Raw genomic sequence first — 25,389 nt, 5'->3', positions numbered from 1 at the left:
TTGCGTGAACGGTGTATCAATGAAGTTATACGTTGATATGCAGTGGTTCTCTGAGGATTGCCTAAGGCCACCAGGAAACACAGATATTTACGTTATGCTTTATAACAGTAGCAAAATTACAGTTATGAAGTAGCAATGAAAATTATGTTATGGATGGGGAGGCGGTCACTGCAACAAGAGGAACTGTGTTAAGGGACCACAGCATTAGGAAGGTTGAGAACCACTGTCTTAAAGCACCATGAAAACTGAGAACTACAGTTTTGTCTCTCGTAGACTAACACGGAGCTGGCTGGAACTTTGCTTTGGAGGCCTGGATTGTTTGGTATGGGGATAATCAGGGGCACACATCACTTCAGCACACTGGGTAACCTCCCCAAAGCACTCACACGTGGTCTAGAAGTCTCTACAGTGGTTTTGTGTGCTTTTTCTTACGCTGTGCTTTGCTGACAATATAAATTTGCCTCCTTTGAGACCACGAAAAGAGACGCAATGGGGAAAGAAGGGCATGAAGCATTCTCGTGAAAGACAATCTAAGGTTAAAATACCGGTGCAGTGTGCAGTGCAGTGCTCGCCTAAGGAGAGCAGTCTGGGGAGGGCCATCCAACACGCATGCCCAGATCAACACTACACCTCCTGGTGCTCGACCGCTCCCTGCAGCTGACCCTCCTTCCTCTGTCTTCCCTCATTAGCTTGATTACCTCTTCTCTAAGAATCTCTGGCCCCACACTGTTCAGCCTAAGGCTCAAAGAAATGGGCCATTTAAACATTAAACAGAGCCAGACAGACATAAGCGGAGCTGCAGCTTGCAGCCTGTGAACTCGAACTTTTTGGCAGATTCTGACCGGCAAATACATAACCCTCGTACCGAGCAGAGATTAGCTCATCGCTTGTCTGGACGTGGCCCGGGGCAATCGTTTATTCCCAAGTCCCATCTGCATCCCTGCCATCCCCAGCTAGATGGGCTTGGCTCCCTACCAGAGACACGTTTTCAAAGAAAACTCAAGGCAGTGCCTCCAGTGTTTGTCACCACCTGGCACCCTGCTCTCTGCCCAAGGCAGCGTTGCTTAAATACAGCGAAAGTGAGTGTACTGGGGGTGGGAAGGGAGGGAGATCTCCGCTGAGCCCCTGCAAGTGGGGGCAGAGGTGTGCCAAAAGCAATGTTTTCCCTGTCATGAAGTCATACGTCAGGGTGATGTGAGGAGAGCGTGTGGGGCTGCTGATTCCAGGGTCAACAGGAGGAGCTGATGTGTTTGCAGACGACTGAGAGAGGAGGAAATCTTCCAGCCCAAACAGAGTTCTCTTCTTCTCAGCCAAGAAGCTGGGGGTTAGGGTGGCTTTTGCTGTTGGACTGTCCATCTGAGATTGACACAGGAAGGAAATACAAAAGGCAGAGATGTGAGGGGAATGAACGGTGCCAGCCAAGCCTTTTGGAGTGTTCTGGATCGAAATTCCCAAATCTGCTTTGCATTCCGGGCCAGGGTCTGTGGAATTCACTTGCACTTCTAGTTTTTCCAGTGCGTTCTTCCTTTGATACCATCTAGACTACTGACCCTAATTTCTAAAACTCTCCCCTGTGGTAATAAAGATTTATAAAATTATAACCATTTGTCTGGCTGGGAGGCCGTGGCACACCCCTTTAACCCCAGCACTCAGCAGGCTGAGGCAGGTGGATCTCTGAGTTTGAGGCTAGCTTGAACTACACGGTGAGTTCCAGGACAGCCAGAGCTACAAAGAGAAAACGTGTCTCAAAGAAAGAAAGAAAGAAAGAAAGGAAGAAAGAAAGAAAGAAAGATAGATAGATAGATTTGTCAATTAAACCATGTCTCTTAGACTATTTCCTAAATCTCAAATTGTGTCTTTGTCAGTTTGGGCTGCTCTAGACAATATCACAGAGAGAGCTTAAACAAGCTTTTGTTCCTCCTAGTTCTGGAGGTTTGACGTTGAGATCGGGTACTAGGTCAGTAGGCTTGTTGGGAGGGCTTTTTTGGGTATGTCCACACATGAGCTTTTCCTCATTGATGCAAAGGAGTAGGGAGAGGGAGGGGGAGGGGGAGAGGGAAGGGGAGAGGGAGGGGAGGGGAGAGGGAGAGAGGGGGGAGGGAGGGGGAATATAGAGGTGGGTAGGGAAATGGGATGCAGGAAGAGAGTGGGGATGAGGGGGAGGAGACAGAGCGGTCCCAACCCTTCCTCTTTCTTTGGAGATGTTGATCTCATCCAGGAGACCCTACCCTTATGCTTTCATCTAAAGCTAAGTACCCTGTTTCCATAGTCTGTTTGGAAAATGATACAGACTTTCAATCCATAGCAGATCACCAGCCACAACCTATACTTGCTAAGGTCTGAATGTGATACCTCAAATTCCACCACGGAAACACAAACACACAGTGATAACATCCAGAAGTAAAGATTTCAGGAGGGTGACTAAGGCACATGGGCATTGCCCCCATGAATGGGGTTAGGACCCTTGTATAAAGGCTGGAGTACACTTATTCCCTTCAGCCCTCTGTCATGTTAGTATGTAGTACTTGTCCCTTTTTAGCCATCTGCCTTTTGATATATGAGGGCATAGGAGTTTGGTACCTTTTGTGCCTAAGGCCTCCCTCATCAAGCAGCCCCCTGCCAAATGTCAACGGCAAGAACCTTGATCTTGAAGTTTCCAGCTTTCCGAGATGTAAAGCTAAGTTTCTATTGATCATGAAATGTCCCAGCTGTGGTATTTGTTACAGCAGTACAGGAAGACCAAGACTACAGCTGCCACTCACTGTACTGACTCACAGGTTGTCACCTTGGCTTGGAGGACTGACTCAGAGTGGAGAGAGGGCAAAAGTGGAGGAGTGTGTTTCTCTTTCTCCCCTCTTCTTTGGTCTTCCAGCTTTCTGGGCGAAGATGATTCCATCTGCCACAAACATGGTCCTGATGGGAGTGGTGGGGCTGGATAAAGAAAAGAAAAGCTCAGATGCAAGAGTATCGGTGCTACCAATGCCAACAGGTTCAGGAAAGCATACAACTCCTCCAAAGTCTGGAATGGCTTCTTCCTGCCACTCACCACACTGAGAAGCCAGTGAACAGGACTCTAGGGAAGGCCCCAGAGGAAATTCCCACTTAAGCCCAGTACTCAACACTGAGGCACTTTCGAGGAGTCTTGGCAGTGTTTCTCTTCACTCGACAGGGGAAATCCATTTGCCAGGAGCTCTGGCTTTACCAACTCAATATCTTATATGTATTAATTTGCCAGTGATGTGAGAAACATCAGTCTAGCAAACAAAGCAAGCAAAACCCCACATGGCTCCCCAATCCACACTCACCTCTTTGGTAATCCTGTACACATCTATATATATGATCATGGAATTTTTGCCTAACAGCTGCAAACTGTCAGTTGTCAACAAACATTCCCTCCATCCTACAGGTAACATGCCACAGGATTTCATAACTAACATGATTTAGCATGTGATGACATGACTGATTAAATGAGAAAGAACCAAGGTATAATTTGTATCAATAACTGTTCTTGTATCAGGCCAACTGAGCCAGGCTTTGAAAAGAAGCAGCTTCTCTCTCTGTGTGTGTGTGTGTGTGTGTGTGTGTGTGTGTGTGTGTGTGTGTGTGTGTTTGTGTGTGCGCGCCCACTGGGTGTTACAGACCATACTCTGCTGGGTGGAACTGAAAGACACTCAAAAGATGAGTTTCCGGGTTGGTTATTAGTGGACAGTGGGGACTGGGGAGATGGCTAAGTGGTTAAAGCTCTTGACACACAAGCCCCGGATGGCACTGACCACAGCCCTGTGTAAACAGAAAATGGAAACTAAGGTAAAGATTTAAAGTTATCAGAATAAATAGTATGTTTCTTCTCTCACATGTAGGATCTAGACTTGAAAAACAGTAAGACATGTCTTAGTTAGGGCTTCTATTGCTGTGAAGAGATACCATGACCACAGCAGCTCTTTGAAGAAAACCATTTAATTGGTGTAGGGCGCATGAGCCAGTCAAAGATGGTGCTGAGGGGAAGTCAGATGGGCAAGTCGTGGGTTGTTTAAAAAAGAGATGATTGGTTGCCTAGATAGAACCAGATGAAGTCACTACCTCAACAGCTCCTGTTCACTAGGTGAAGCATAGGGTGCCTAGGAACATGACAGGCTGACCTTTAAAACTGCTGGCTGGCTGTTTGCCCCACTCTGTGGTTTTTTTTTTTTTTTTTTTCTTTAAAAGATGCTTGTGGTGGGACAATAAACAAGTTCCTGCTTGACTAGACTCCCTGCTGCGTCTGATTGTCTCCAGTATTCTGGGAGGCTTCGAAATGGGTGAGCAGCGCATTTACCCTTCCTCGGACCCAGTTCAGCTTTCCATGGTTGGGCTAAGACCCTGAAATTGGGATGGCTCACTTACAGTTTCAGAGGTTCCGTCCATTATCATCATGGTGGGACATAGCAGTGTGCAGGCAGACATGCTTCTGGAGCTGGAGCTGAGAGTCCCATATCTTGCAGGTAACAGGAAGTCGACTGAAACACTGGGTGGTGTCCTGACATAGGAAACCTCAAAGCCCGCCCCCACAGTGACACACTTCCTCCAACAAGGCCACTTCCATTCCAACAAGGCCACACCTCCTAATAGTACTACTTCCTGTGAGATAATGGGGACCAATTACATTCAAACTACCACAGCATGAAAGAGAAAGAGGGGACGAGAAGAGAAAGGGGACCAGCTGGTTGAGAACAAGAGACTGTAAAAGTGAAAATGACTGAAGTGCATTATTATGTTTTATTATTATTATATTTTGTGTATCATACAGAAGATACACAAAAATGTGGTTGTGAAACCTGTTATTTTGTATACTGATACACATTTAAAAAATAATTCTCAAGATTTGAAAATTGTCTGGAGCTAGGCATGGTAGCAAATGCCTATAATCCCTATTAATCAGGAGACTGAAGCAGGGAGATTATATGTTTGAGTCTAGCTTTGGCTAAAGAGCAAAATTTCTACCCCCTCAAAAAAAAAAAAACCACAATGTCTGGGCTTTGAATTTGCACACTAGCTCAACACATAGATCTCTTACAACAGAAGCTCTTGTTGGATCACATGTTGAAGGTAAATTTCTGTCTTGTTGTTTAACCACCCAGCCATTGAGATCCAGGAGGAACAAGAAGGAAACCTGCTTTGTGAATAAAAATAATTGAAAGATTTTAGAGCTGAGTAGAGAATTCAGGGGCCACATACTAAATAGACTTTATTCATCCAAACAAACAAATACATAAACAAAAGAGTAAAAGTAGCAACCCTTGGAAGGATTAGGTTTTAAATGTAGGTGGACTTTCTGTCCTTCCAGCCATTTCCCAAATAATCACATTGAGATTTATTATTAATTATAAATGCTCAGCTGATAGCTCAGGCTTGTTACTAGCTAACTGTTACATTTTAAATTAACCCATATTTCTTTTTTTTAAAGATTTTTATTTATTTATTATGTATACAACACTCTGCTCCCATGTATATCTGCACACCAGAAGAAGGCACCAGATCTCATAACGGATGGTTGTGAGCCACCATGTGGTTGCTGGGAACTGAACTCAGGACCTCTGGAAGAGCAGTCGGTGCTCTTAACCTCTGAGCCATCCCTCCAGCCCAACCCATATTTCTTATCTATGCATTGCCATGTGGCTTGGTACCTTTTCTCAGTATGTTAAGTTCATCTCCTGCCTCTTTTGCATCTTGACTCCCCAGACTCCTCCCTTCTTCTTCACCCTCTCTTTTTTGTCCGTAAGTCCCTCCTAACCTCTACCTCTCCAGCTGTTGGCCAGTCAGATTCTTTATTAAACCGGTCACAGTGACACAGATTCACACAGTGCAAATGAATATTCCACGTTTAGATTTTGCACACACAGCCTCTCACAAATGACCAGTTGCTTGTGTTGTTGCTGTTTCAAATGACCGGAAATGCACATCAAGGGGAAATTATGTCACACAGGGGAAAATAAAGTCAAAGGAACAACCAGAATATAAAAAATACCAAAAACTGCAAAGAAATGGCCTCACGTGGTGCCTGGAATCCAGCTGCAGAAATAAAAGCAGCAGCAGAAGTCACCTTGTTGGAAGACGGAAGAGACAATAGCAACTCGCTTTGTTTTACTCTCGTCTAAATACTTTCAAAATACAACTGCAAAGAAATATATATATATATATATATATATATATATATATTACACACACATAGATAGATAGATAGATAGATAGATAGATAGATAGACAGACAGACATCCTGGGATGGGCCTGGGGATGTAGCTCAATTCTTATCTTCCCAAAGCCCTATGTTTGATACCCAGCACCAAATATATCAATAGATAGCTATAATCATTTCATTTTGGAAGTAGTAGTAGACTTGGCCATACAGCAAGTCTGAGGCCAGTCTGGGGTACACAAGACCCTGTTTCAATAACAACTGAAGGAGAAGATTGCAGTGCCCCTCCTTCTGGGGTGCTTAGCTTTAATTGTGAACTCGACACAATCTAGAATCCCCTGAGAAGGCGGACTCAGTGAGGAATTATCTGGATTAGCCTTTTCTGCGTGGGATTATATTGATTATTGTCTTTGCAATGGGAAGATCTGCCCACCGAGGGTGGCACCATTCCCTAGGAAGGCGATTGTGAACTGTTGTCAGAGTGGAGTGAGTGAGCTGTCACTAGGATGCATGCATTGCTTTATGGCTTTCTGCTCTTGACTATAGATGTGATGCCACCAAGCTGTTTTGTTCCTGCTACCTTGAATTCCCCTACGTGATAGGGGAATTGTGAGCCAAAAAACACATTCTGTCTTAAATTGCTTTTGTCAGAGTTTTAAGTCACAACAGGAAATAAAACTAAGATGCTCTCTTAAACCCTGTGGAGAATCAGTGTAGTCTGGGGTGTCCCTGCTGGAGTGGTAACCCGTGCAGTCATGGCCACTCAGAGTCAGGAGCAGGAAGGGCAGAGAGCCTCGTCTACAGGACCCAAGCTCACCCACACCGTTGTTTAACCACAGTGCCTCTTACCTGGTGAGAGAGCCTGCTTCACTTTTCCCAGACTTCTTTGCTCAGAACAGTGTACTTTTCTGAGTCTATTCTGTCATGCCCTAATTTTCAGCTAGATACCCAACCTTGGTCAGTTTTTGCAAGCCTAACTACTTTTCTATTTGGTTTAATAGAGATTGGATTAGTTCCCTAAGCAACCAAAGGCACATGAGACAGGTTAAAATATCTATATGACCTCTCCAAGATTTTGTTTTACTCCTTTTTTTGCATAGTTGGCACATCAAGCGTGAACAAAAAACTGATTGAATGAAGGAATAGAAATCAGACAGAGATGAGTTCACGGTGGTCGGGACTTAGGGCTTCTGGAAGACTAAGTCATAATCTTCCAGAAATTAGGTATGCTCAGGTGAGCAATAATAACTTGTTACCTTGCTCATCTTGCTGTCAGACATCAGTCAACGCCATCTTGATGTGTGAAGATGTCAGGAAAGATGAAACAAGCTTGGAAGGCTGGGTAACTGATAGAATGCAATTCGTTCTGTTTGAGAATCTCACGTTTTTGATTCTCTGGTCTTTCCATCAGAAGGGCCCATGCCCTTTTGTATAACCCTAACTTCCAGGCTGAGGAATGATTTTAGACCATTGGCTTCTAGGACTTTGACTCAATTAACAAGAAGAAGAGAAGAAGTTCTCAGACCGATGCCAGAGAAGAGAGCACTATTTACCATAAGAGAAGAGGTGAATGTTGGTCACTCACTTTGGATGTTGTTATTATAATTATCAGTGTTTAACTTGCAACTACGTTTAAACTCATGTGTTGAGAAGAGCGTCTCTTACCTTATATCTCCTTCCCCTTTTCATCTCAGCAGTTAGGGGGTGGCAGACTGGAGAGGCTGTTCTGGTTGTCATGGGAACTGCTCATCAAAAGCAAATGCTGAAGCCTGGGGCCACAGAGTGGAAACGGATGAACAGTTGTGAGCACCAGCTCTGGTTACAGTCCAGAAAAGCAGCTGGGGAAAACTAGGCCTTAGAGAATCACAGTATGTCCCCAAACTCTCACTCATGTCTAACACCTAAGTGTGCCCTTTACCACTGGCCTAAAGAATTACCAAGTGAAAACACTGGAGACAGGAAGAGAGAAGTTCATCTGAGAGGAGGTAGCTCTTGACTTCCCTTTTGGGTGTATGCTTCTTAGGAATTACTCTGCTGTGGCCGTGTTTTCCAGAGCATATAGGCTTGTTCAGATGTCCTCTGAACTTCAAGGCAGGCACATCCAACATGTGTTATGGACCAGGCTGTGCCCTGTGCTCGCACCATCTGGAGGCACAAGCTTGAGGAAGGCCACTTATCTTTTTGACCTTTTGCGAATTCATTTTCTAAACATATGTGTCTGTTTCAGGCTGTGCATAACACACTTGACTTTCATAGAAAGACACAACCACCAGAAAGAGCAGTTCCCTCTTCACACTATGAAAGAGGGGCTAAAACTTTATGTGACAACAGAAACACTCTCTGCATGCATGAGTGTCTGATCAGTCTAGTTAAAAGAATGTTTCTGTCAATGTTGCTTTGATTTTGGTTTTGTTTGTGAGTAACTATGTTAAACTCCCACCAGTCTATAGGAAGGCAGAATGTGTGTGTGTGTGTGTGTGTGTGTGTGTGTGTGTGTATGTGTGTGTGTTGTATGTATGTATGTGTGTGTATGTGTGTGTGTATGTGTGTGTGTGAGTGTGTGTGTGTGTATGTATGTGTGTGTGTATGTGTATGTGTGTGTGTGTATGTGTGTGTGTGTATGTGTGTGTGTATGTGTATGTGTATGTGTATGTGTATGTGTGTGTGAGTGTGTGTGTGTATGTATGTGTGTGTATGTGTGTGTGTGTATGTGTGTGTGTGTATGTGTGTGTGTGTATGTGTGTGTGTGTGTATGTGTGTGTGTATGTGTGTGTGATGTGTGTGTGTGTATGTGTGTGTGTGTATGTGTGTGTGTGTATGTGTGTGTGTGTATGTGTGTGTGTATGTGTGTGTGTGTATGTGTGTGTGTGTGTGTGTGTGTGTGTGTGTGTGTGTGTGTGTGTGTGTGTGTGTGTGTGTGTGTGTTGAACTTAAGAAATGAGAAGTTACAGGTTCAGGACTCATCTTTGTGCTTCCAAATAAAGAAAAGAAACGCATGGATTTGCAGTCTTTTACACCCACTGGTGAGTATGTATTTGAAATGCAGGGCCTTAAATTCCAAACTCTTGACATTACTCTTGTAGGCTCTGAGGTTTTGGGGAAATACAATCTCTCAGAACTTCCAGTTTGTTTGTTTGTTTGTTTGTTTGTTTGTTGTTTTGGGGGGTTTTAATTTTTAATCTGGAATCTGTAGCTCGGGTTGGTACCAATGATGTAGATACTTCTGAATTGAAACTTCTCTCACAGGGAAGACGGAGGGGCTCACCAGAAAGTTACAAGAATCTCCCAAGCTGCCTGCAAGTTATACGAGAACTCCCGTGATCCAGGCTTTGAGAGGTTTCAGCTGCCCACACTGCTGTAAGTAACTCACTCCAGTGAGGCCAGGGCTTACTCCAGAAGAACTGTTTCTTTGGTCTGTTGTTGGTGCCCAATCTGGAGTGAACAGATGTTTGTCCCCCCAAAAATGTCATTCAACACCATGCAGGGATGTATTGAGAACTGAAAGAGACATCTGTGAAATGTATACAGTGTGCAGGACTGGTGTGGGGGAAGGTTTTCAGCCCCATTCTCCCCCTCCCTCCCTCCCTCCCTCCCTCCTTTAATTTTGATTCTCAGCTCTTCTGTAGCTTGGCTGTGGTGAGAGTATTTTTTGCATCAACACAGATCAGAACCTTGTTCTTAGTTTCACCTGGCTGCTGATTAGCACACCCCTGTGTCTCTCTCACAATAAGTGCTCCTTGGGACAGTTATCATCATGTTTCAAAGACACTCAGACTCAGCATTGACCACAGAGCAAAACAAGCAACCGTAATCAGAGAGTGGAGAGTTCACTAATTTGTCAATGATCATGACGAAGTCAGAAGAAAGCTTGTACTTGTACTGGTCAGCACCAGTACTTTCTAAAAGCAAACAGTAAAAAGCTCTAAAAGCTCCACCAGGTATGGTGGAGCAGGCTTCTGATCCCAGCATTTGGGAGACAGGAGCAGGCAGATCTTTGTGAGTTCTGGGCCATCCAGGGCTGCATATTAAGGACCCCACCCCCCATCTAAAAAAAAAAAAAGGTGTCAGCTCACAATCCAGCTTTTTTTTTTTTTTTTTGGTTTTTCAAGACAGGGTTTCTCTGTGGCTTTGGAGGCTGTCCTGGAACTAGCTCTTGTAGACCAGGCTGGTCTCGAACTCACAGAGCTCCACCTGCCTCTGTCTCCCAAGTGCTGGGATTAAAGGCGTGCGCCACCAACGCCCGGCTACAATCCAGCCTTTCTTGAACACCTGACTTAGAAGATTTGTGAGGACTCACAGGGCACAAGTTTGACTCCTGTCACTGAAGAAAACTGTTTCACTTTCCACCTTAAGATAGTGTTAGACAGGGGCCAGGGGTGTGACTCGGTTGGTAGAGTGCTTGCCTGGAATAATCAAAGCCTTGGGTTCCCTCCCCAGGAACACATACAATGAGGCATGGTGGCACACACCTGTCACCCTAGCAGGAAACTGCAGCATCAAAAGTTCCAGGTTATCCTTGGTTACATAGCAAGTTCCAGGGCATCCTGGACTATATAAGATTTCATCTCAAGTTTACAAGAAAAGACAATGTTAAACACAATAGCTTTTTTAATAGACCAAGGGTTGGCTGTGTAGCTCTCACGCCTGGACTGCAATGCTGAGATTTTCTCAAAGACCCAGTTTCTGGAAGTGAATCGTAACCCAGAGTGTAGACACATATGATCTTGTGCAAGGAAAGTGGCCCAGTGTTTCTGAGGTCATTGTGACACCACATCTTTTCTCACGCTTGTCTCAGCAGGTCCCTTTCCTGTCACCCACCTGATGGAAGTGAGAAAAACTCTATTTACAAACCAATTCCTCCCTCCCTCCCTCCCTCCCTCCCTTTTATTCCCACCTCTTTCATTTTCTTAGTCCCCTGCAAACCCAGCCAAGAGCTGACCAGCAGAGGAAAGATGTTTTCTTGGTTAGGTTGGCAGAAAGATAGCTTGGACCGAGGCAATCCAAACTCCAAAGCTGCTGAGCATAGCAAGAGGGATGGAGGTGTCTGGGTGGGCACACTGTCACCAACACGAAGTCTAGGAGTATGGAAGGTAAGGAGGTCCTTGTGCTCACAGATAAGCACCAGGGGAACCAGGAGTGTTAAAACACACAGGGCTGTCTCTTCAAAGACCTGTTTTCTAGCCAGAAGGCTGGGAGCAGACGTGGTTTATAGCCTGGTGACCTCTCACTATCTGTGTGGCTGAAACTACAGCAGGTCCATGCCCCACCCTTACCATGAGCTTGTTTTTCTCAGTCAACCTATAGAAGCCATCTTTATGGAAGATGTCACCTTACTTTACAAAGAGTTTTGATATAGTCACGTCTTGGGCTCTGTTGTGCACATGGGATTGTGAGCTATTTATCATCATGAAAATTTCCACCGAACTGTGCGGTTCTTAAACATGGCTAAAGTAAACTACTCAGGGTCAGACTCACAGAGTTTAAACTAACACCGGCTACTGAGTCCTGTTGAACTGAACTGCCTTCTAGACCCCATCAGGTTGTCGCTCTGCCACTCTGCTGGCCATGGTGGAGTAACAAAGACTTCATAAAGGAACCGGAGCGAGCAAAGTGGGAAGGCTTCTAGAAACCATGCTGTAGTGAGTGGAAGGTGGGGCAGGGCTCTGTCCCACTGAGTCAGGTTACGAAGAATTAGGGAAGCTCTCAGACTTCAGTGGTGGAGGTGAGAAACCCAATTGCTTGAGTGCAGTGTGAGTCATAGGCCAGTACAAGTCAAAATGGGAGGGTTGGAGGGTTGTGAGGGGACGGGCTTGGGGCAAGCTGTCCGGTCAAGGAATTCCTGCCTGGTGAAAGACTAGAATGAAACCCACACAGAAAATAGCTTTTAGCAGTTCATAGGCTTCGTGAGTGGGCAGCAGTGACTGCTTCTGCCAGAACTTTTGTCCTCAAGCTCATAGTGTGACATTTCCGGCGAGGTCCTCTTTTCCTTTCATATGAACATTGACCTGAAACATTTGGGTTATTCAAAGAGCAAAACACTGAACCAGGGACCTGAGTCCCCAAGGAACTTCTAGGTGATTGAGATGGTTAGCTTTCTGTCGCCTAGACACAATCTAGAATCACCGACTGAGCTAGTCCTAGTGAGGAATTGTCTTCACTGGGTTGGCCTTCAGTCATGTCTGTGGGAGGCTCTTAATTCAGTTAATTGAGATTGTAAGATCCAGCCACTATGGGCGGTACCATTCGTTCCCTAGGCAGGAGGTCCAGAACTAAACAAGAGCTCTCAGAGAAATGGCGGTGAGTGCAAGTAAGCAAGCAAGCATGTAGACACTTATTTCTCTGTGCTCTTGACTGTGAATATGAGGTAACTAGCTGGTTAAAGTTCCTGCATTGACTGCCCCACAATGATGGAATTGAAAGCAGAAACAAACCCCTTTTCTTGCTTAAGTTCTTTTGTCTTGTTTTGGTCATGGTATTCTATCACAGCAACAAAAATGAAACTAGAATGGTGATTCATATTTTATATAGGACCCAATTTACCCATAACCAAAAGTAGTTAGTAGCAAACCCTTTCCTGATGGGGGATGTCCTTCTGTATATACGTTTCTCTTATTGGTTGATGAATAAAACACTGTTTGGCCAATAGAGGCAGGACATATAGGGGGGGTAGGAGAATTCTGGGAAAGGTAGGCAGAGAGATGCTTCGAAGAACACCATGTAGAGACCGGGAAATAGGACGTGCCAGGTGTTCTCAGGTAAGATAAGGCCATGTAGAAATACATAGATTAGTAGTTATGGGTTAATGATTAAGACAAAGCTAGCCAATAAGAAGCCCTAGCTGTCAGCCAACAGTTTAATAATTAATATAGCGTCTCTGTGTGTTCATTTGGGGTTGAAGCAGTAGGATCTGGCTGGACAAGAAAACTACAGCAACACTTTCTAATTCCAAGACTTCAAGGCCTTGCTGTGAGGTGCTGACTCAACTCAATATTTATTGAGCACATACAACATGCCAAGTAAGGAGCAGGGAGTTATGGGAATTCAGCTAACTGGCTTCATTGGTTCAAACAGCATTAATGAGGCCAGTGACACAGTTTTAAGGATTATGAACTAATTAGCACCAGTTGCATAGTACTATTTTGGCATGGTGGTATTCGAAGTCTATGATGACACATTTGCCCCATGTTTGCGGAGACCGGGCAGACTCCCTTTCCCAAGGATCTGACTCCTGTCCAGGCACAGAGTGGCTTGAAGTCTGTTGCACCTGAGCCCTGCTAGCTCAGGTGGAGACTCTGTCAGTGGACCTCATTCCAGACTCACTGAGGCCAGTGTTTAACTCTTCTGTTAGAGTCTTTCCAACAAGTCCGTTTCTCACTTGAGGTGAGTTTTTGTTTGCTTCAAGCCAAAAATCTTAACTGAGAAAGAGAAGGAGGGAGAGGGGGAGAGGAGGGAAAAGGAGAAAGGAAGGAAGAAGGAAGGAAGGAAGGAAGGAAGGAAAGAAAGAAAGAAAGAAAGAAAGAAAGAAAGAAAGAAAGAAAGAAAGACTCTCTGGGTAGAAGGTGTGGGCTAGAGCACCCTTTACTCACTAACAAGGCATGAATTGTCCAGAGTCCAGAGCTGAGTATAATTTAAGATGGACGGAGTGTTTTCATCAGAAAGGTATTTATTACTTTATTACAATTCCAATCGATGTGGCATTATACCACACAGATTAACTATGTCTTTTGTAAATCTTTTTCTCATACAGAGAAAGATAGTCACCATAGACTGAAGATGGAGGTTTCTGTCCTGCCTGGTCCCACAGATGCTTTGCCCCAAATAAACACACAGAGACTTATATTAATTTATAAACTGTTAACCAGTGGTTAGGACTACTTACTGGCTAGCTAGCTCTCTCTTAATTACTAAACCATAACTATTAATCTATGTATTTCTACATGGCCTTATCTTACCATAGAATGCCTGGCAATCCTGTCTTCCCAGGCTCTACAAGGCGTCTCTCCTTGGCTGTCTATCTCTGTTCTCCTCCTACTGGTCTGGTAGCTCCACCTATGCTTTCTACCTGGCTATTGACCAATGAGTAATTTATTCATTAACCAATAAGAGAAATATATATACAGAAGGACATTCCCTATCAATAGACACAGCTCCACCATGTATTGATTCACAAATTTCTCAAAATGGGATCTTACTATACACTGTTACAAGACCTTTTAATTTTAACACTGTAACAATGATACTTTCCCATACCTTGTCTAAACACTGACTCCAGGCTTTTAAATGGCTGTATATTATTTTACTTTATAGCTTTTCAACTTAACTGGATTGGTATTTAAACACTTCTCAGACTTTGCTAATAGAAATAGTGCTATGGTTTTAAGGCATGTCTGTGATCAATAACTGATCATTAGTGTCATAGAGAAGACTGTCCCCTCAACTCCTGCCCCAGAGGAAGAAGAAATGGAGATGTCCCAGGAACTTTCCTCTGAAAACTGAGATCAAAGCTGAGATTAGATGGAGAGAAACAGCAGGTGGGTGCCTGCATGACAGGAGACTGACAGCTGGGTTGCTGCCATCAATCTACCTGGGGTCCCTGGTGCCTCCTCACCATTTTATTGGGGTTTGAGCAGGGTCAGACCTACTATTCAGGGCTTCTACATAGCAAGTTGGATTCAAGTTTCAAGGCACACTGTGGTTATAGATGGTGACACAAGAGAGGCTTCTTCTTGCTTCCTTGGTCAAGATCCTACCCAAGTGAAAGTCAGCTGACATAGACGGGAACTTCCCACTTGGGCCACTCAAAAACTGAGCCCCTGGTGAAATCTGGGAAAACTTTAACCTTGGAATAGGAAGGAAAGTCTTGGGCCTCGTCCGCACTAACGAGGGAGGGTCAACAGAAAACTCTCCTGATGGCATCTCTGAATTCAGGAGAGCCAGCAAAAGATGCTGTGATCACATATAGATCAGAGACTGCTCCAGAATATGATACATGCTTGTGTCCAGAGACAAGGATAGTATCAACAGTGGCCAGGTCATATGCTCCATGAGGACAATGACCCTACCTGAGTCACTTCCCAAGCCCCAGAGGTGAGTTATTACCAAATGACCCTTAAAACTAGACCTAAATACCAAGAATGTCATGACTTTGAGCTATTAGCAATGCTAACCTCATGCACAATGCCATGGTCCCTAGATCCAGCAGCTACACAAACAGAGTGACAAGTGGGTAGACTGGTCTAGTGGAAGGCTTGAGTTACTGGGACCTGCTAAAAAGCAGAAACAATGAATCGAGCCATGTGGAAGTTGTCATTAATCAGTATTTCGTTCTTCTTGGAGATTCACAATGAAAATAAGCTCTACCTAAGAGCTGAAAGAGGGAAAAATAGAGGAACAGAGCTTAACCTAGTCATTCAAGCTTCAAGTACCAGGGCTGCTCAAAAGCACTGAAAATTGGGGCGTATGGCATGCTTGATGGAGGACCTGAGTTTGATCCCTAGTACCTACATAAAAAGTTGGGCTTGGTGGCACATGCCTGTAATCCTGGCTTGGGGGAGCCAGGGACATGTGGATCCCTGGGCCAGCCAGCCTAGACTGACGAGATGTCCAAGCCTATAAGAAGCTTTAGTCTGTTGCTGGTGGTGTTTGCTGTTGTTGCGGTTTTAAAATGTGGATGGTAGCTGAGAAATGGACCTAAGGTTGTCCTCTAGTCTTTGTGCATGTGAGAGTACATGCATACACATTCACACAGACACACACACTCAGAGAGACAGAGAGAGAGAGAGAGAGAGAGAGAGAGAGAGAGAGAGAGAGGTACACATACACAACTTTTTTTAAAACATTGAAAATAGCATGTATTTCCCTCTGGGGAAACTTGTCTAGTTCTGAACCTAAGGAAGAAAGGTGATTTAGAAGACCTTCTTTCTGACTCCTAACCCCAGAAGTTTCTAGATCCCTCTCATTTCTGGCACTCACATATAAAGAACTAGCCAACAATATTAGCTAATGACACTAACTTACAAGAAGAGAACATTCTAGAAATCTTTACCGTGCAGAATTTTACATTCACATTGCTTTCTACAATATTTGCTGTGGTTTCTCACTGGAGTCTGTACCGGTCCTCTTCTTTTGGGCCATCGACCAACTCCCAAATTATGAGACAGAGACTTCTTATTAGTTATGAATGCTCAGCCTAGCTCAGGCTCATTTCTGGCTAGCTCTTTTAACTTAAATTAATCTGTTTCTCCTTATCTATCTTTTGCCTTGGAGATTTTCCCCTTCCTTCCTTCTGTATGTCTTAACTTCCCTGTTTCCAGAGCCTGGCTGCCTGGCTGCCCACGGCTGGCCCTCTCTTTCTCCTCCATCTTTCCTCCTCTTCCTTTTATTCATCTCTTTAGATCCCTCCTATTTATTCTTTGCCGGCTAGCCCGCCATCGTTTCTCCTGTTTAGCTATTGGCTGTTCAGCTTTTTATTAGACCAATCAGGTACCTTAGGCAGGCAAGGTGAAACAAATGACACATCTTTACATAATTAAACACACATCCTTACATTGTTAAACAAATGTTTCGTAAACAAATGTAACACACCTTTACATAGTTAAATAGTCCACAACATAAACAAATGTAACACACCTTTACACAATTAGATAGTCCACAGCATAAACAAATGTAACACATCTCTGCCTGGTTAAAATAATATCCCACAGCGGAGTCATTTGATTATTTATACCAATGAGGGAGTGGGACGATGACAAGGCCTTGATCAGTGACATTTGGAGAGCCAAAGCCTATCCCTCCAAACTGTTTATTATCATTCCTTTGGGTTCTGCCTTGACAGAAACCTTTCATCTGGGGACCACACACACACACACACACACACACACACACACACACACACACACACGAGTTCAGAGCTTCTCAGACTCATATTAGTTCTCCCTGTACACTGTGAGCCCATCTGCCAAACAGCAAATACACAAACACATGGTTTTCAGTCTACAATCCACTCCTGAGCCCCTCAACAAACTTGGTTTTTTCTTTTAAGACGGGGCCTCACGTAACCAGTACTAGCCTTACTACATAGCCAAGGAAAACCCGGAACTTCTGATTATTCCTTCTTCTGCCTCACAAGTGCTGGGATTGCAGGCATACCCCTTAGTGCTGGTTTTTAGTCAGCGCTGGGGATTGAATCCAGAGCCTCATGCAGGCGAGGCAAGCACTCTACCAACCGAGTTACATCCCAGCCCTCATCCTGCCATCTTCTTACAAATATGGACAGAGCCCCAGGCACAAGTGAGCAGGCCATTGTCCTTTGTTAAATCCCGGGCAAGGAAAATCCTCCGTGACTCAAAGAAAGAAACTTCAGTATTTTGTCACACTGACAGGGGGACAGTCCTGGCTGTGCTGCTGGAAACTTTGTCCCTGTTCTTTCTAAAGCAGATGAACCCAAAGGCCTCTTCCAACAGCTGACTCAAAGGCCCAAGGCCACAAGCATCTGGAAGGAAATGTAAAGGACAGCAAGTAGGGCTGGCGACACAGCTTAGAGGTAGAGCTCTTGCCCAGCATTCCCGAGGCTCTAGATGAACAGCGGCCTCCATTTGCTCCCGCTGCTGTGAGATGTTTCCGCCCCACCATGTCTTCCCTACTGCAACAGATTAAAAACCCTTGCAACTTCGAGTTACCACAAATCTTTCCTCTCTGTGCTGTTTCTGTTAGGGATTTTGCCACTGCAATGACAGAGGAACTAATACACTCCCTTTGCATGTTGCAAGCCACAGCCATGTAGCCAACCATACAGTACTGGCTCCAGTGGTACAGTCATATATTCAACACGGCTCTTGCTCCTTCTTGTCCCCACAGATGAGACAAAATTATGTTTTGTTCCCATGAAGCAATTTCCATTTCTGAGCCCCGTTTCTGACTCCTGGGGCCCTGTATTCTGTGTGTCATTTCTGCCTACACCTTGTCAGTGTGGGTAAGCCCACCCACACCCCATCTCAGTTCCTGGAACTGAGACAAGACAGAAAGGCAGTGAAAATTAAGGGGACATGGGAAAGGGACAATATCCTCACCCTGATGTTTAGTTTGTATTTTCTGCTGGCTTAGACTCAAGAAATTTCAACACAACTGATAAAACCAAGATTGCCTACAAAGCTAATGCTCGCTTCCCTAAAGACATTTCCAACGAGGGTACTAAAAAGCAAACTTTCCTGACTGGGGGCCAGAATGCCTATAGCCTTGCATTTAACTTGTTGTCACTGTGAATCTAAAGCCAAAACCACACATCTCACAAAGCCACCCCACAGTTGTCATTAACAAAAGAAAAGTCCTTAAGTAAAATAAGTAAAACTAATGTATTTTTACTTTATTTATAAACTTTGCTTAAATTTAAAACTTTGATTAATCTTTAAACCTTGTTGAAAATTATATCTTTTAAACAATGTCACTCAGAAAAGCATAGCCTTTCTTTCTCTCTCTCTTACATTCACACGTGTACACACACACACACCTCCATTGTAAAGATATGTGAGTGTGACCCTCACAGGTCTCCAGTGTGTTTTAAACAATGTAACTTAGAAAAACACAGCCTCTCTCTCTCTCTCTCTCTCTCTCTCTCTCTCTCTCTCTCTCTCTCTCTGTCTCTCTCTGTCTCTCTCCTCTGTAAAGCCTCTTGTTAAATCTACATTAAGATCATCTCTATTTAAACATGGTGCTAACTAAAAGGCCAGAGCAATGGCGATATCAATGGATATGCTAACGTGGAAACGAAACATTTCATGGGCCCCACTCCTAGATGAAGGACCACAGGCAACACTGACTTCTGGGAAAAGGAAATCAGTTTCCCCCAGGGATGGGCCCCTTCTTGGTTGTCCAGTTCAGAGTGGTCAGCCTTGAAACCATACACACACCACCAACAAAAACAGACTCAACAGGTTGTATTTATACATATTTATTTGTGCATACCCATACATATATGTACATACATATTATGCGTGTAACAAGAATAACCAAAGAAAAAGAGGCTATCAACTTGAGAGTTGGGGGACATGGGAGGGGTTTGAGGAAGGGTAGCTGGGAGGGGCTGGAGGAGGTTAAGGGGGGAAGGATGTAACTCTATTACAATTAAAAACATATTAAAAATAAGTAAATAAATAAATGCCATGCTAATAATGTAGTCTTACGTCTTCTTGGTTGTGAGCCTGGCCTTTAATGCCTGAGCCATCTCTCCAGTCCTAATTATGTAGTCTAAAATGATTCCAATGATGATTTAACTGTTAATGTGGGAATGGTGTCTTCTGAAGTCTCTTTTTAAAATCCTTTTGCACACATGTCTGTGTGTGACTGCTGGCACACGACACACTGTGCATATAAAGATCAGAAGACATCCTGGTTCAGTCCTTGACTTCCACTTTACTCGAGGCAAGTCTTCTTTGTTGTTTTCTACCAGCACACAAGGCTAGCTGGCTCTCGAGCTTCCGGGGATTCTCCAGCCTCATCTCATTGTGATGACAGATGCATGCTACCGCACTGGCCGTGTGTGGGCTCTGGGAATCCAGACTCAGGTCTTCGTGTTTATGAGGCAAGTGCTTTACCTACTGAGCCATCTGCCCATCTCCCCATCTCCCTGGGCCCCTTAATGTGTTTGAATTCTTAGTGTATCCCACCAGGCATAAAGATAAACGTCTGTCTGCTAAATGTCTTTCTTTCAGGACTCATTCAGAACTCAGACTTGTTCTGAAATTCTGCTCTGCAGTGGCATCATTGACAAAGGTCTGGCTTTACCTGAGTAGAAGTCCTAGGAGCAAGACTCCTCACGCTACTGTGGCAGTGCCAGGCTGTGTCTCCTTGACATTCCTGGCAGAAAGACCATGATTCTTGATAATCAAGTATTCTTTGTTTAATTATTTTCACCCTGAGTCAGAAGAGATGGCTCAGAGGTCAAGAACACACATTGCTTTTGCAGAAGACCCAAGTTCAGTTCCCAGCACCAATGTGCGGAGGCTCACAACTGCCTGTAACTCCAGCTTGAGGGGCATCTGATGCATCTGGCCTCTACAGGCACCTCTATCCACACACATGCAAAACACACACACACACACACACACACACACACATACACACACACACACACACACACACACACACACACACACACACACGGAAATAAACAAAAACTTTAAATTATTTTCATCCTAACATTGTCTTAGAATTGGAGACAAGAAGGGTCATGCAAAGGGACCAGGCATCGCACACTGTAGTAAGTAGATTTGTAGCTCTTTGGCCTTTGAGCCTTTTCACAGCTGCTGACTCTGGCCTCCTGCAGCCTCCTCCAGGGGATGTGACCCCCATATGCTCTCGGTGAGTGCATTTGATGTGACCTTTGATTGGAAGTGTCCAGACCTCTGGAAATGACCTCCATCAAGGGAGTCCGCCAGCACTGGAGAATGCTGTTCCTAGCGCTTGCCACCCACTCTGTCTACACTGACTCCATGCATAACATGTGGCTCCGGTGCTCTGCAAAAACTGCCTTAAGCCTTCTTCCCATGTGATGCTTGGGCCCCAGAGTCTTCGGGCTTGATTCTAACAGGCAACTTGTATTACATGGGCATTGCTCAGATGTCTGGGGCCTCAGACAGATCTCTGTTAGGGTGACTTTCCAGAGCAGCTACAGGAGTCAAACATAGCTACCAGGTTGCTGACATGGCAGGTAATACCTTGGGGGTTAGTCATCTTAGAGTCCATGAGCCAAGAGAGGGATTCTGGGAATGAGATGGCATGGAAAGCACAAGCTGAGTGCTGGGAGGAAGAACACCATGGCCAGAGGTTCTGCAGGGGACTGTGTCTAACTGAAGGTGAGAGTCCCCAGTATAACTTGGACATCATACTAACAACATGACCTCAACCAGTTCCAGTGATGATTTATATGAGGTAGCAGAGACAAGTCACTGTTTGTGCTTTAAAAAAAAAAACAAAAAACAACAACAAAAAAAAACTGTTATTGGGGCTGGAGAGATGGTTCAGTGGTTAAGAGCATTGGCTGCTCTTCCAGAGGTCCTGAGTTCAATTCCCAGCAACCACATGGTGGCTCACAACCATCTGTAATGAGATCTGGTGCCCTCTTCTGGAATGGAGGAGTACATGCAGATAGAGCACTCATACATATAAAATGAATAAATCTTTAAAAAACTGTTATTGAACTCCTAACATATACTCAGCATTGTGCTATACAGTGTCTAAATTGTTCTAGAATGCAGAGGTCAATTGAACCAGCAACTGGGAATTAAGTATCCCTGGTGATTACAAGCTTTAGAAAAACACATGGCAAGGACTGGGGAGATTGTTCCATAGATAAAGTGTTTGACCTGCAAGCATGAGAACTAGAGTTCAGACCCCTGGAATCCATGTTCTGGAAATTAGTTGTAGCAGCCTGAGCTGATGAAGACACCATCTGAAACTCTTGTAGAAGAAGATGGGCTAGACACTTAAAATCAATAAACTTAAGTGCTACTTGTCTGTTATTAGCGTGATACACAATGGTGTACTACTATAACCATGGAACAGAGTCTGGAGGGAGGCTACTGAGATCTCTGGGTTCTTTGGTCTGAGCACAAGGATTGTACCGTGGACACGTGGAGAGTCGTAGAAATAGAAGTAACTTATTAGAAAGCAGAAAATCAGTCACTTCCCAGAAAGAAGTGAGCCACAGAGCAGAGACATGAGAGGATCTATGTCCCCCAGTCACACTTGGACAAGCCTTTATGCACCATTCGGGTCACTGAGATCATGGGAAACCCACATGCTTTCTGTGTTTCACGAATCCTTCAGTCAGGGAGGAAGCTTTCTTTTGTGTTATACTTCATGCCTCTAGAGCTTGCTCTTCACCGTACCCTCCTCCCTCACAACTAACAACAGGCAAAAATAGAACAAAACATGGACCCAAGTCAAATGCAGCTCAGCTGGACTGAAGGGAAGAGGAAGGTACAAGGAAAATTCTTTGAAACAGCTATTCATTAGTTAACTAAAAGAAGATCAATGCCTTCGTAAAACAACGTCATTTCAATTTCTAGGTTCTGCTCTAGAGACTTCTGCAAGCTTGGCCAACGGTGGCTTGGCTCAAGCCTCCTCCTCTAGGAACACAAGTCTTGCAGCCAGCTTGTCAGCGTGGCTAAGGGGCTTCCTGGTGAACGGTCCCTAGTAGACAGATGGGCATTGGTTGCAGCCTTCAGCACACTTGGGAGAGTCCCAGAGGACAAAATATCTCACAAGGTTGGCAACGAAACCATCGAGCACTGGCCAGTGCCATGTAATTTAATAATTTTATCAGCAACTAGGGTCTTCCAAGACCAGAAAATAGGGACAACTAAGTAATTGACACAAATACTGGGGCTGGGCTTCTCTAATAGTCTCCAAATTCTATGAAGCAACTTGTGGGTGACAGTTACAAACTTTTTGTTCCAGACTGGTGCCCTCATCCTCTGATCTTGACCTCTAAACCTGTGACTTTGAAGCTGTGGCATCTACATTCTGCTGACATCGGTCTTCCCCAATGGCTCACACTAACCTCTTCTCCAGGCTCATCTCCAAGTTGCTCTGGGTGCTTCCTCAGCCAGCACATAACTTTAGAAAACCAGACACGAGAATAGAGGAGCATAGAGCCAAATGCCCATCTCAACTCGCTTAGGAGAAAGGCAGAGGACACGGGTGATCACGGGAAAGTCTATCAGAGCAAAAACGAATGTTTCAAAAATACAAGTGACAGGAGTTGAACTCCAAAGCCAAGAGTTACAACTCTCCAGTCAACAGAGGAAACAGGAAAGACTTGTCTGTGCTCAAGGCAGCTTGCTTTATGTCAGCACATTTAAAACCACACTCCATTAGAGAGGGTGTGCCGGTAGGTCACTCCAGAGAGGAAAATGGCGTTTCGATGCCCTGTGAAGAAAGCTAATAGCCTTACTGACAGGAGGCATCGGCCATGAAGAGGTCAGCAGAAGGGAGTTTCCTAACCCCACATGCACTTTAAGAGAGAGACTGAGGAGATAGAAAATCGCAAGCATGTGTGCTTCCCAGCTTTCCCCTCCACCTGTCCTGGGAGCCCTAGAACGGGAGCCACAGGTGTGGGTCTGGTTCATTCAGGGCTCACAGTGCATGTCCTTGGAGGGACACTGGAGTCACTTGGTTCCATAGCAGTCCAGAGTCACTGCGCCTGTTCTGAGTGGGTGACAAGTGATGTCACCCTCCACACACATTCACACATGCACACTCATGTACACACATTTACATACACTGTGGAGTTTTGTGTACATGCATGAACATACACACACACATATATATATATATATATATATATATATATATATATATATACATACATAAACATATATGCATGCACAGAAATACACGTACATCCACAGTATGGGCATCACATACACACAGAAACACACATGCACATAGATACACACGCATGCATGTACATTACATACCCACATGCATAAACATGCAATAGGATGTCACATACCCACATACACACACACACATGCATACACATTTATGCATACATGCATACATACACACTACAGAATGCCACACACTTCCATGTACGTAAGCATACTCATGTACACATAGGCATGCAGGCACACGCCCATGCTCACGCGAGTGCATGAACCCCGACACACAAACATGCACACACACACATTGCAGCAAGAAGTCAGTTATACTCTCAAAGGAGGGGGTGGTGATAAAATCTCCCAAAAGGAGCTGTGGGTTTTAAAGGCGGCATCAATGTGCCACTGCTTATCAACACAAATGAGTTAGAGCAGGGCTCCAGAACGTTCCTATTGGCACGTGCTTGCAGACAACACAGTGAGTAAGAACTCTTTTCTCAGATCTACTGGGCTTTAAAGAAGTTGCTGAGAGCCTGTGCTTGGGCCTGACCCTGACCTTTCCAGAGGCATCAGAGACAGACAGAGCAAGCCAGGAGTGCTTCAAGGTCCTCCGCCATGTACCTCTGTGTTTTAACAAAATTATAATAGTAATCAACTGGCCTCCACTCAATTGAGTCCACAGGCAAAATCAGTTTGCATTAACCAGCTGGCTTCCAGGAAGATTTGCCCCCTCTGCTTCAGTGGGATTTCACCGACAGAAGGAGGCTTATAGAGCGATAGACTGACCTCACAGAGCGACTGAGTGAGTCATCGCTGATGCCAGGCAGTGCACTGCTGGGAAACCTCAGGAGGTGCCATTGGAGGGGGCCTGCTGGAAGCCCCATTAAGGTGGCCTCCTGATGGGGAGGGAGCCTGGCAGGGTCATGTGATTGGAATTTTGATACACTGAGATTTTTCTACAAGGACTGTAGAATGTCAAGAGGTATTGGATCAAAGTCAGAGCATGGATTCTAAGGCCAAAGATATTTCTTCCACCCAAAACATAAAGCCTTAACACCCTCACTTTTTTTTTAACTTGACAGCAACAGAAAGGATTTTTTTATTAAAAAAATTAAGTTATCAAACTTGTAAAGTATCTCAGAAATTATTTCATCTAAGCAAGCAGAAGGCAGCCTTCCATAGCCCTCAGAGAAACCGAATAGGAATAAAAGGGGTTGAAAGAGGAATCTGTCTAAATACTAGGGGGAAAAAGCCACTCACTGAACATGGAGCCACCCACTGTGTGGATATATAAATGTCACACATAGACATTCCACCTGCATATGTTCTGGCATTTTGTCTACAAGCCTGCTGCATGTCAGAATTATCCTGCAAGCTTTCAAAAGTCCCGACATTCCGTCCACACTTCAGTTAAAAAGCGAACAGAACTTTTAAAATTCCTCATTGCTTAGACTGTGCAATGAAGGTTAAGAACTTATGCTCCGGGGAAAAAACAGGGCCCATCCCCTTACTCATCCAACAAACACATCGCTTTTTGTATGTATCCGGCAGGCTCTGTGTATGCTGGAAATAAAATGGTGACTTAAAAAGTGTGGCCTTAGGTCATGGATCTCATTTACAATTTAATTCAATGAGAGGAAATCAGTTCATTACACGTGACCTTACTGAATGCTGAGGGGTCCGCCTCACGTGTAGTTCTGTGAGTAGCTGTGGTGGGGTGTTTGGGGAGAGGTCAGGCACGTCTTCTTGGAGAGAGTGGCATTTGCAAACAGATTTTATGATTAAGGGGAGTTAGCTGACAGGGAGAGAGGTCCTTCACACTTTCTAACTAACAGCATG

The sequence above is a fragment of the Cricetulus griseus genome, chromosome 5, assembly GCF_003668045.3.
Source record: "Cricetulus griseus strain 17A/GY chromosome 5, alternate assembly CriGri-PICRH-1.0, whole genome shotgun sequence".
Taxonomy (NCBI): domain Eukaryota; kingdom Metazoa; phylum Chordata; class Mammalia; order Rodentia; family Cricetidae; genus Cricetulus; species Cricetulus griseus.
Note: the sequence above shows the minus strand (reverse complement) of the source record.